The following is an 11,655-nucleotide window of genomic DNA, read 5'->3' on the forward strand; positions in this document are numbered from 1 at the left end:
AGCACATTTCTTAAAGATAAAATACAATTCTACAATACTCTTTCAGATAGATTTGCCATAAGTCAGATACCCTTGTTCAAATAATGGACTTTGAACCTAATTTATCTCATGCCTTCAAGAAGTACAGAAGTTGCTGTTATTAAGGTGCTCCATTATGAGAGTCTGTGACTGATACAATGAGTTGTTTTTCAGCTGTGCTGTGGTTGGCATTGTAAGTCTTCTGGTTGAATGAAAAGGCAATTAAGGAGGAAAGTATTTAACAAGAGACCAAACCAAAATGATACCAGTTTTAAAGACAGATCATTATTACAACAACATTTAAACTGTCATTCAGCTAAAATAAAATAATATAGAGCTGCAGGAGACGCTGACAAGGGTTATGGGAACAAACCTATTAAGTTGGGAGGAAAAAAATACTTACTGCTGTAATAATACCTTTGAATCAAGTACATTTGTTTTTCACTTCCCTTTCACTCCTTCCTAAATTACAAGTGCAAATGGGAGCAAACAGAAGTTCCTTAATCAGATGACCTTATCAAACCTATAGCTGGATGACTCGTATACCTATATGTAATTTTCTATTATTTTGGGGTTTTCTTCCAAATACAAGCTTTGCTCCAAAGTTTTAAATGTATCTTTCAAATTTTGGGGAAACTACTTCAGTGTGTAATAAATCCAGAAAAAAAAAAAACAGCTGAGTTCTCCTATTGTTTAGAGGTTATAACACAGTCATATGTGAGAAAACACTCCTTGTACTACATACAAATATAATATGCATATGCCAGTACTGGTAAGTACACTATAGTGTAAAATAGGTAAGTGGAAGAAAATAAAAGCAAAGCTTTGAAAGGCACTAATAATAGCTGTTTTTTCAGTTAAAGTTGGACTACACATTGTACAGTGTAGGTCTCCTGAGGTGTAGTTATCTGAGATTTTTAGTTTTCCACAAAATGTCATTAAATTATATCTAATTGTTGCTCTTCAACACAGTGTTCCAGCAAGGTACTTACAAGAACTGATGAACTTGATATTACCTGTAGTAGGGAGATGCCAATTTCAGGTCAGTCTGCTTGTTAACTATTATTTGACATATAAATAGTGCTTGCTCATTTAATTTGATGTTAGTGCCAGAAACTGGACCGAACCAGATCTCATCAGGTCACAAACTTTAATTATCTAAAAATTATGTCCTGGTGCAACTTGCATTCATCTCTGGATTAGATTGTGTTGCCCTTAATGACACTGTTTAGTATTCAGAGCCTCACAGGAGGGTTTTTCGGAAGAGACAGCAAAATCAGAGCTTCTGATTTTTGCTTCTAATTGTGCTGAAGGCATTAAATATCAATTCAGTTGAGTTGTGTCTGAAACTTTCCTTCCTTCCTTCCTTTTGCACCAGTATTTCTATGAAAGCCAGCTACAGTGCACTTAACTCTTCCAAAACAACAAAAGAAATGGCAATTCATGAACAAATCTCACCAACTGCCCATCTTTCCTAAACAATTTATCAAGGCTTTAATGTAAAGTCTAGAAAAGTTTCTTCTTGCCCTTCCCATCCTTGCCCACCCTAAAATTCCACTCAAGTTGTGAAACTGGTCTGCTGCTCACACTGAGTAGGGGTTATGTAGCACAGCTCTTAATGATTAACAGGCTTTCAGGTTTATCAAACTGTGTACGGTTGTTTTAAAAAACATCTTGCAAACAGCTTAACTCACAACACCATTGGCAAGAGTTTCACTCCATAGATTCTTAACCTGAATTGCTACAGAGCAAGCAAAGGGGAAATTAATCATGATCGCAAAAAGCACCATGGGACCAATTCACATCTGACATGAATCAACTTCCACTGCAAGCATAAGAGTATCTCTGTGAACACTGGGTATGGTATTTCATAGGGAGTAGAAAGACCTTTTAAAATTATTTTCCCACATGAGATAAATAATTTAAAAGTTGGGGGATTAGTATAAAAAAGGAACCTCATGGCTTCAGTCAGAAAAGATGCCTTATTTTTTGTTAAAGAAACTACAGATCAAAGTGGTGAGGGACAAGCCAAAATTCTATTTACCCTTATTAACAAAAAAATATACATTTAAAATGAGTTTTCTAATTATGTAGGGATATAACACATAGATGTAGTGGTTGTTAAATCTCACAATTTAAAAGGCAAAACCTGAACTGCAACCCAGAGTTTTTAGAGCAGTCTCAGAGCTTGGAGAATTCATAAACCAAGTAAACCTTCTGACATAACTATAAAATGTGGTATAAACCCTAGGAAAAAATAGCCATCTTGAAAGGGTAACAGCACTTTTATGAGAATTTCAACTGCACCATGGCAACATCAACCCGTCAAAGCAAATGAAGGGCAGTAAAAGTAAAATTAAAAATGATGAAGGGGACACCAGCTTGCTAACAGCTTTCCAAGCTGTAAAGCTTTCAAATGTTATCTCTTCATTGGTTTGTTCAATCACACATGCTGGTTACCAAGCTTTATCATATTTTGTATCTTTGCCATCACTGCAGGCTGACAGGTTCTGTTGGATTGATGCATAAAAAAAAAAAATAAATAAATAAAAAATTTCCATCTTGGTGTACACCCATCCTTCTTTCCCCTTATTGGTTCTTCTATACGGGTGCCAGCGGTGACACTTCCTGGTATTAACTAAAGCTACAAAAATTATGAGAGTTTGTCCATAGAGTCATAGAATACCAGGTTGGAAGGGACCTGAAGGATCACCTGGTTCAAATTTTTTCTAGGCAAAGTATGACCTAGAATACACATCCCAGCATCTTAAGCGTGTGCGGTGTTGGGGAATACATCACTTCCCTGGGGAAAGATCAAAGGACTCTTAGATACTTCGGCTTTCCGTTTCTCTCCTCCTTGCTACACCCACATGCCCCAGAGTCTGTGCTCATGGCTTTTAAACCCCAAACTACGAGTGGCTGCTCTCACAGGTGTGCCATGTATCACAGCACCTACTGCTTAGATATCCTCTCTTTAATTGTTCTATCAACTATATATGCAAATGGCAATTTATTAACTTGAAATGCATTCATTTCATTGTGTAGTCAGTTTGCTGAACTGTATTCAACTCCTTGAAACATTTTGAGATACGGTTTTTATGTAAGACTCAAATGCAAATACAGAGTCCCATGTATTGTATGCACCTAGTCAGAATCTCATTCCTCCCATATAGGCCTTGGTAAAGAATTACAACATTAGTCCCTGTGATTAATTTAATAGCATAATAGCATCATACAATAAATATTTCTACATTAAAGAGCCACAGCTTTCTGACTGGGTCTTTGCTCCTGTGATTCTTTTCAGGAATTTTTTTTTTATTACAGGCAACATGATTAATGTTTCAGTAACTTTCTCATATAAAAATGGCATTAAATCAGATCATAAACATTGCATATATGTTTCACTGTCATTAAAATATGCTGCAAAAGGAGGTGTGTTAAAAGAAGACATTAATAAAGTTTTAAGTAGAAGTCTTTAATTAAAATCAGTTATCAAAGGATCTCTACCTTTCAAAGTAGAGGATTATTAAAACGTAGATTTCTCAAAATATATGTAAGACAGCTCTCTCTTTTGGGCCAGAAAGTCCTTGGACTCTTTCATATTTAAGCTATCATTAATGGAAAGGACTTGTGATTAAGCTGTTGCATGCACACATGCTCTATTTCAAGCCCAAACCAAAAAGGTCTTTGACAATGTCATCACTAAACATGAACAATATTAGATCTATTAATTTTAGGTTTGTTTCTCAAGGGAGGGAAAATTTGTGATGTTTTCTCCAGCCAAACAGATTAGTATGACTACCACAGCAGGATGTGAATAACTGTAAAAAGCAACTCCACATGTTTACACAACTCCGTCAAACCCAACGGGGCAAAAATGGTCTTTTTTTCTGATGGTCCTATAAGGTGATAACTTGTGAGCCACAAGAAGGTATATTAACTGTAAACACATAAGAAAATAATGTAAAGTATGACTGAAAATTTAGTCAGGCTTCTGCCTCAGGCTGAACTTCGTTGAACTGAATTTTATTATACAAGACCTCCTCAGTGAAGTGTTGTGTTTTTTTTTTCCCAGTGCAAATTCAAAAAAAGACCCAAACAAACAAATGAACAAATCATCATCTCTAAAACAGCTGGTATCTCATGCCTATGCAGGCTGATTGTTGCTTGTCAGTATTTTGGCTCCACGATTGCTAAGCCAAATAAGACATACACGTAAATCAGCACCTGCTCCTTCATGATCATTCTGCCTCAGTAAAAACGTGAGAGCACCCCTTCTTATTATACCTGCCATGGTTCTGACCATGCCCTAAACAAACCTCCATGGAACTTTTGCAACAATGCAGAGCTAGAGAATAGCCCCTTCAGAGATTTGAAACACAACACAGTTCCTTTAACAGGTTACTGAAGTTAATAGAAGTTAATAGAAGTTTGTTCATGTTAATTGTATTTTGATCAGAAGAGGATCTAGAGGTAAAATTTCCAACTATTGGTACACACAGTCAGCACAGTACTTCTTGAGGGTGACTAGTATTCCAGCAAGGGTACTTAATGAATGCTTACTGAATATTTGAAACTCATGGAAAATACATTTAGGAATCTGTTCCTTTCTGATTTTCCATTGAGCTCAAGCTAGATAAAATTCAACTGCTTTTTTTTTTAGAGAAGCTTATTACAAACTTGCTGAAAGCCACAGGCATTAGCATTTTACAGCATGCTCTGAGTAAAAGGAAAAGTTTTTGGAAAAATTAATTGCTTAGAGATTAAACTGTCTTCATAAGGGGAAAAAAAAAGCATGCTTATTTACTACCTTTAGTAAAACACATTTGCTCTTTTGCAAGTACCGCTAATATCTATAGAAGTAAAAGGTATTTTCAAATTTGGGGAAGTCAAACCTATTTATAAGTTTTTCTGTATGAATGTTTGCTTTATATTGCTGAACAAAAGAATGTACTTCTTGTGCAGATCACCACTTTCTTTTTCTAGACTGCCATCTGGCATAAGCACTGTTTGCCTGGATAATCGTCTCCTGTTTCTAGTGAACAGTTTCTAGGACTGAACTGTGCTGCTCAGAATTCACACAACAGAGTTAATGCAGTCTGGACTGATCAGTTTGATGAAACTAATCAGTGGTGATGACTTCACAGACATCTTTGTTCACCTGGCATCTTTTCCACACAGTGCCTGGGTTCATACAAATAAAGATGACTGAAGGTAACAGATTGTTCAAGCAAACATGGGAGAATTGTCAATGAGTGCTGAACCTGAGGAAAAGGATACTGATGGAAAGCTCTATTGAGCTTATTACTTATTCATTGCACCTGATATTTGACACAGACATCCCACTGAGCATGGGAATGAGAGCTGGTTTGGGGTTTTTTTGTTTGTTTTTCTCAAGAACTGGCAGAGACTCCTACAGCTTCTTTGTCAATCAGTTCAGGGTTGAGACAGCCATCTCAACAATCTGAAAGGTTGGTTTTCATAGATTGCCAATCCGTGCTACATCTGAGGGACAGGCACATGGGAAGCTTGTAGCAGTTGGTTAGAACACAGGCATTTCCAGCTGCACTGGTATCACAACTGAGATACAAAGCCAAATCTGCTGAACTTCAGCCTCAGGGAGCACTTGATTCAGTTTTGGTTTGGCTGATTTTGTGTGATCATGATGCATAAAATCTCGTACAAAATCTGTAGCAGTGCCTGGACTCAGTGTCCTGCCAATTTTGTGTGTCTCTTTGTGTTTCATGGTACTGAAGATCATGAAGCACAGGCTTTGAGCCAACAAAGCTTTGATTTCTGCCTTAGCAGTTGCTACCTGTCAAGGAAACATGCTCTTGGTTGTCTGAAGGGAAGATGAAGGTTCTTTGGGGTCATTGCCAAGGGACTCCATATACTTTTCTCGTAAAATTTAGAAACTTGAACTCAGCTGTCAGTGTCTACTTTCTCACTGGTCTCAATTTGCTATTGCAGGAAGCTCTATAACTGTTCCTATTGCCATTCTGGAGGTACTACTCATCAGAGCTTCATTCTAGCTCTTTTCCTTACAGCATACGTATTTCAGAGTTCTGAGCCATGGACAGAGGATATGGTTGGAGCTCCCATTGCATCAGCTGCTGGTGAGACAGTGTCCATGCTGTCTAAAAGCATAAATGGGACAGGCTTAGATGTCCAGGAACAGTATTTGCTTTCTGTCTGAATAGAATTGCTCTTTCCAGACATCAGTTGCAGTAAAATAAATATTAACTTACGCTCAGAAGTATCAGTTATTGTTTCTGACACACTTTTCAGGACCTTACAGATCAAGTATTTCCTTACCAATGGAACCAGTAAAATCAGTGCAAAGAATGACACATTTAGAAATAGGGAGGTGGAGGGAGAAAAAGCAAACAACAATTATATTCTCTATTCAGGAAAGCACATTATTCATTACTTCAAAATCCAAATAATAAAATAATTACAATTAACTCCATTCAGGGTTCTCACAACAGATGTTGGTGTACACTTTCTAGCACGTACAGTAGGGGCTAAAGACTCAGAAATTATCTGAGCTAAATTCTTGCACCATTCCTGAAATTTAAGGCATTATTTCTGTAATAATGAATAACCATAGTCTCTAAATCAGTTTCAATGTACTGTTTCAGGCATCCCATTCTGTGCCATGCCAGAACAAATACAGAATCAGCAAGAAAAGAAATTGTCTTCAGGATATTAGTACTAGACATCTGAAGTAGATTTCTAGCTTTTATGCTAGACCTCAAGAGATGAAGGGGCTTTATTTTTTTTTCATTATGCTTTTAGGAATAAGGATCAATGATTTCCCTTCAATCAAGCCCACAGCTCTGTTTTATTTCATTTTCTTGTTTTTTTTATTGTGTGGTGCCTTGAGATGTTTGTTTGATAAAGGGCCCCATAAATGAGGATTTTTATTGTTATTGTCATTGCCCTTCCTAGGTCCCAAACTATACATTGTTGCCATACTAGTGTTTAGACTGTCTGATTTTTTCATTGCTGAGGAGGATTGATCAGTCTTGCTGCTCTTGCTAGTGAGACCAATATATTTTGTAATTAATAGAGTAGTCTTTTGTAGACTGCTATGTTGGCCTGGATGTCTAAGCAGAGTTATTCCTTTTCACACACAGCTCTGCATTTGGTCCAATAGTAACATTATATCAGTAAATAACAGAAATACAAAGCTTTGCAAGATCAGTTCTATTTCTTTGCTCTTTAATTCAGTGAGCAGTCAATCTCTTAAAAAAAAAAAACCCTTCCGGCTGAGACCTGAGAAAAAAACAAACTTTCCTCAAATAAGGAAATCAAAGTTCTTCAGTGAAGGTCTCCATCATAGATGTTTATTACATTCAGATTTCTAATGTAAGCAAAGGATACAATAGAAGAGCTTCTAAAGACAGCATTTGGTGCCCTTTTAAAATGAAACAGATTTCACAGTCCTTTTGTCTTATTCCCTGTTCTATCATCTTTATCATATCTTTAATTCCTCAGTCTTAAGTCCAAGTTCTCTTAAACCACACAACACTGTTAAAGAGTACAGTGCAAAAGGGATGTTGAAGTGGTCCATGTGAAGTCAAATTTGTTAAAATACAGCCTGTAATAAATGGTTACATATGCTAGACAGTAGTGTGGTTCAAAATGTGTCAGGATGTGAACAGCTCTGATAAGTTTATCAAGTGTTGATCAAAAAAGACACTATAGAATCACAGAATGGTTAGAGTCATGTCCTGCTTTCAGCTGTAAGCTGTCTTTCTCCTTCCTAGTAGCTGGTGCATTGCTGTGTTTAGACTTTAGTCTGAGAACAATACTGATAACATACCAAAGTTTTAGTGTTTGTTGTTAAGTAGCACTTACCTGATCAAGGACTTCTCAGTCTCTCATGCTCTGCCAATGAAGAGGGGGACAAGAAGCTGGGAGGAAGCAGAGACAAGAAACCTAACCAAAACCAGCCAAAGGGGGTATTCTGTACCACAGCATGTCATGTCCAGTATATAAACTGGGGGGTTACCCACAGAAGCAGATTACTGCTCAGGTCAGGCTGGGTATCAGTCAGTGGGTGGTGAGCAACTGCATTGTGCATCACTTGTGTTTTCTGAGCTTTCATTTTTTTCTCTTGTTGTTTCCTATTATTATTGGTATTCTATTATCACTATATTTTTATTTTAGTTATTAAATTGTTCTTATCTCAACCTGTAGAGTTTATATTCTTTCAATTCTCTTCCCCATCCTGCCTGGAGGGGGGAAAAGGAACAACTGAGCAAGCGACTGAATGGTTCTGAGCTACCAGCCGGGTCTAAACCATGACAGCTTGGAAAGGACCTTAAAATCATTTAATTCCAATCCCCTGCCACTGACAGGGACACTTCCTACTTGGCCATGTTGCTCAAGGCCCTGTCCAACCTGGCCTTGAATACTACTTGATCATTATAAATGATCAAGTAGTATAATTTAGATCATCATTCATGTCAATGCTGAGTTTTACTTCACAGACTTCAATGCAATCACAGTTATACTGACTAAATCCACAGAAATTCAGCTTAAATCAATATATAATCATAGAATAGTTAGGGTTGGAAAGAACCTTAAGATCACCTAGTTCCAACACCCCTGCCATGGGAAGGGACCTCCAACTAAACCATGTCGCCCAAGACACTGTCCAACCTGGCCTTGAACACTGCCAGGGATGGCGCATTCACAACTTCCTTAGGCAACCTCGCCAGTGTGTCACCCTCACAGTAAAAAACTTCCTTGTATCTGACCTAAACTTCCCCTGTTTACGTTTGAACCCATTACCTCTTGTCCTGTTGCTACAGTCTCTCATCAAAAGTCTCTCCCCAGCATCCTTGTAGGCCCCCTTCTGATACTGGAAGGCTGCTATGAGGTCTCCATGCAGCCTTCTCTTCTCCAGGCTGAACAGCCCCAACTTTCTCAGCATGTCTTCATACGGGAGGTGCTCCAGTCCCCGATCATCCTCGTGACCCTCCTCTGGACTTGCTCCAACAGCTCCATGTCGTTATGTTGAGGACACCAGAACTGCACACAAGACTCCAAGTGAGGTCTTACGAGAGCAGAGTAGAGGGGCAGGATCACCTCCTTCGACCTGTTGGTCACGCGCCTTTTGATGCAGCCCAGGATACAGTTGGCTTTCTGGGCTGCGAGCGCACACTGAAGCTGGCTCATGTTCATTTTTTCATCAACCAAAACCCCCAAGTCCTCCTCCACAGGGCTGCTCTGAATTTCTTCTCTGCCCAACCTGTAGCTCCAACCCAGGTGTAGGACCTTGCACTTGGTATGGTTAAACTTCATAAGGTTGGCATCAGCCCACCTTACAAGCGTGTCAAGGTCCCTCTGGATGGCATCCCTTCCCTCCAGTGTATCAAACGACCCACACAGCTTTGTGTCAACAGCCAACTTGCTGAGGGAGCACTCAATCCCACTGTCCATGTCGCTGACAAAGATGTTGAACAGGAATGGCCCCAACACCAATCCCTGAGGGATACCACTTGTTACCAGTCTCCAATTGGACACTGAGCCGCTGACCATAACTCTTTGTGTACGGCCATCCAACCACGTCTTTATCCACTTGGTGGTCCATCCATCAAGTTTATGTCTCTTCAGTTTAGAGACAATAATGCTGTGCAGGACAGTGTCAAATGCTTTGCCCAAGTCCAGGTAGACGACGCCAACTGCTTTGTCGCATCCATCAGTTCTGTAGCCCCATCACAGAAGGCCACCAAATCGGTCAGGCAGGATTTCCCCTTAGTGAAGCCATGCTGCCTGTCACCTAGCACCTTGTTGTTTTTCATGTGCCTCAGCATGCCTTCCAGGAGAATCTGCTCCAAGATTCTGCCAGGCACAGAGGTGAGACTGACTGGTCTGTAGTTCCCAGGTCTTCCATTTTCCCCTTTTTGACAATGGGGGTTATAGTTCCCTTTTTCCAGGGAACTTCACCTGACTGCCATGATTTTTCAAATATGATGACAGTGGCTTAGCAACTTCCTCCACCAGCTCCTTCAGGACCCATGGATGGATTTCATTAGGTTCCACAGATTTGTGCACTTTAAGATTTTTGAGATGATCTTGACCCTGATTCTCTCCTAAAGTGGGCCTAGGGTCTTCATTCTCACAATCCCTGCATCTACCTTCCAAGACTTGGGTGGTGCAGTCAGAGGATTTGCCAGTAAGGAATGAGACAAAGAAGTCATTCAGAACGTCAGCCTTCTCTGTAATCCAGGGTAGCCAGTTCTTTTGTTAGTTTCTGGAGAGGGCACACATTATCCCTAGTCAGTCTTTTGTTTGCTACATCCTTATAGAAGCTCTTCCCATTATCTACAGAATCCCTTGCCAGATTTAAATCTAACTGGTCTCTAGCTTACTAGACAATGGTCCTGTATTCTTGACAGGTCACCTGTCCTTGCTTCCACCTTTCATAAGCTTTTCTTCCCCCCACCTCTAAGTTTTCTCAGCAGCTCCTTACCCACCCATGGAGGCCTCCTGGCACTCCTGCCATATTTACTTCCAGTCAGGACAAAACATTCCTGAGCTTGGATCAGGTGATCCTTGAATATAAACCAGCAGTCTTGAGACCCCCTGCCCTCCAGAGCTTTACCCCATGGAACCTTACTAAGCAGGTTCCTGAAAAAGCCAAAGTCTGCTCTCTTGAAGTCCAGGGCAGTGAACTTGCTGCGTGCCCTTCTCCCTGTCCTGCAGATCCCGAACTCACCCATCTCATAACTGCTACAGCCAAGGCTGCCCTGTAGCCAACCAGCGTCTTCTGTTGGTGAGCATGATTTCAAGCATGGAACCTCTCTTATCGGCTACTCTATTACTTACAAGAGGAAGTTGTCTTCTACACAATCGAGGAACCTCCTGGATTGCTTGTGCTGGGCTGTACCGTCCCTCCAACAGATGTGAGGGTGGTTGAAGTCACCCATGAGAGCACGGGCCTGTGAGCATGAGGCTGCTCCTATCTGTCTGTAGAGTGCTTCATCCACAGAGTCCTCTTGATCAGGTGGTCTGTAACAGATCCCCACAATAATGTCTCCCATTGCTGCTCTTCCTTTGACCCTGACCCACAAGCTCTTTGTTCACTGATCACCTGTCCCCAGAGATCCATACTCTCCAGCCTATGACTGATGTAATAGCTACTCCCCCTCCCCATCAGTCTGGCCTGTCTTTCCTAAGGAGCCTATTACCTTCCAGTCACAGGAGCCATCCCACCATGTTTCTATGATGCCAATAATATGATATCCTTGTAGACATGCACACACCTCTAATTCCTCTTGTTTATTCCCCATACTACGGTCATTTGTATATAGGCATCTGAGCCAAGCCCCAAATGAAGCTGACTCATTAGCTGGAGCAGCTGAAATAGCTCTGCTTTATTTATTACAGGTGCTGGCAACTGATTGGGAGTGTTGGAACGGATTGATGCCCCCCTCCCCAGTACATCTAGTTTAAAACTTTCCTGACCAGCCTGGCAAGTCTCCTGCCAAAACCGCTCTCCCATTTGTCCAGCTCCATCAACCTCCAGTAGACCTGGCCTCCCAGATCGAGTCCCACATTCTAAATAACCGAACCCCTGCACTGCCGTTCTAACCATTTATTAACCTGCCAAATCCACATGGC

Source organism: Pezoporus flaviventris, unplaced genomic scaffold (assembly GCF_033815535.1).
Source record: "Pezoporus flaviventris isolate CSIRO_AGI_PZ_B2104156 unplaced genomic scaffold, CSIRO_AGI_Pfla_v1 ptg000001l, whole genome shotgun sequence".
NCBI lineage: Eukaryota > Metazoa > Chordata > Aves > Psittaciformes > Psittacidae > Pezoporus > Pezoporus flaviventris.